The sequence below is a fragment of the Merops nubicus genome, unplaced genomic scaffold (genome assembly GCF_000691845.1).
Source record: "Merops nubicus isolate BGI_N331 unplaced genomic scaffold, ASM69184v1 scaffold10655, whole genome shotgun sequence".
NCBI classification, from domain to species: Eukaryota; Metazoa; Chordata; class Aves; order Coraciiformes; family Meropidae; genus Merops; species Merops nubicus.
The window spans coordinates 11551-13860 of record NW_008608958.1 but is presented as its reverse complement, the minus strand read 5'-3'; positions in this window follow the sequence as shown (position 1 = coordinate 13860).

Genomic DNA, 2310 nt, shown 5'->3' with positions numbered 1-2310 from the left:
TAAGGGCATTCCTCTGAAAATACCAGACTGCATAAACTTCATAATTAGCACTGAATTCCCTGTGTAAAGAATAGTAATCTGGAATTGTCAAACTATAATCCCTGTTTCTCATGATAAATCTGCTGCATAGCCACTTTAGTTAATATAGTCGATATGGGGTAAGGATAGTAACAGATAGAAAATAATGGTTAATTATACATATTAAGAATTTTAGAGTGTAGAATATAGTATCATATAACTTAAGAGGAAAAGAAACAGCTAACAGATGGAAAACTTTGCTTTCCCTTGCTAGCAAGGACTTACTTACAGACAGAAGGGAAATTCTAACCTTATCTAAATAAAAGCAACCCTGAGAAGAACACTCAACCATGAAAAGGGCACTCCAACCTCATCTAGAAGGCAACCATAAGGAACAAGAATTAGAAAACAGGATGGCACCCATCATGAGCACGTCAATAAATCCCCTTGATGAAGAAAAACAAATGGTTAACAAGGACACGAATTAGCTCAGACTGATAAACTTGCAAAATCATCGCATTCCAGGGAAAGGGTGAAAAATACACTGTGAGGAAGACATACGGCCTTCCTCTCAAAGACCACCGCCCACGGAAGGAAGACCCTTGCCCACAATTTCTAGGAAGATCTGCACAAGTGTGAAGCACTGATAAGCTAATTAACATCTGAAGCGGGAGTAGGCGGGGTTAGGTAATGAATATGTACAGGCGTGACATGAATAGGTAGTGTTTCACTGTATAAATGTGGGAGGACTTGCCTCCTCGGGTATGCACGCTTGTGGTGGAGCGATCCCCCGTGCATCTGCGCGCAATAAACAGACCTACTGTATAACCTCTGAGTTACAGAGTCTATTTCCGTATGTCATAGTATTATGTAGTTAAGCAATTAAAATAAAAATGAAACTGATGTTATCTGACATTTTCAAATTGTGGGTTTGATGGACAGTATGAAAACAGGAATAATGAAAGAAAAGTCTTACATTTTTTGCATTTCACCGACCTTCATCCTTATTTTTCTAGCTTTTCTGCTCAAATATCAAAGGATCTAGTGTAATAAAGGATGACAGGAAGCACATCTGATGAAACTCTCTCTTCAGTCTTGTTGAATAAAACATTTGGTGGAAATGCTTCTTAGCACCAGCAGGTTAGCATTAAAAGTGTAATGGTTTTAAAGGAAACCTGAACACCCCTCTGGCAAGTGACAGCTCCAGATTTTAAAACTAAGATTCAAGATAAAGATGCTGCTGATGTTATCAAAAGAAACGTACCCAGCAGTTGCATAATGTACATGCTCTTACCAGTATTGTTTGTCAGAAAGTTACCTGCACTGGTGGTGGTCTAACGCTGAAGCTGGCACATGGCATGGCCTTGGTCATATTGTCAGTCACACAGCCAGCATTCTTGCCTGTCACAGTTACAGGGGCTGGGACCAGTTTATCATTATGTGGGTAAAACCAAAAACTGTGTATTCTATACCCTCTGTGTCATCGCTAACGGGCTGTTAACAAATTGTTGGTAGCAGCTGCCCAGGACAGACCTCACACCCCAGGCTACAACAGATAAGGAAGGAGATCCAGGGAGATGTTAACACCTTCCCAACCCGCAGGAGGAGTCCTCCCTGTTAATGGGCCCATCCATGCCTCGCCCCATGACTCATACAGAACTCCCCCTAGGAGCTATTTCTGTTAAATGGACCATCAAGGACCCACTGCATGACTCATAGACTGATATCAACCCATTGTGAGATGCTCCACCTAGGGGGAAGGAGCCAAGAGCTCCCACCTGGATATAATCTGGGGTTCAGGACAGCACAGGGGGCCCTTACCCACTCAATTTTCCAGAGGACAAGAGCTACCAGATCATTCTATGGGATCACTGCTTCAACAACACCACTTCATCTGGACCACCACCACCACCTTAACTAACAGAGCATCAGGTTGTATTCTGACTCTGTCAGTGGGTTTTGTGTTTTGTACTATTGCATTTACTTTATTTTTCCTATTAAATTGTATTTCTGACTTGGAGACTCTCACTGGTTTGCTTTCAAACTATTACATTGCCCTTCTCCCTTATGCAAAAACTTCCCCTTTCAAAATTTCTTTAGCATAGTTGGAGGGACAAGTTTGCCTGAAATCTTGTCATTTCCATTCACTTAAAAAATAAATCAGAAAAACAGAGCTTATAAAAGTGGTTTTATATGTATTTGGGTTTAGTAAAAAAACTGCTAAATACTAAAAGTACTGAAGGCTTATATTTCAGTTAAGATATTCTGGACAAAATTCTCGAAACTACATGT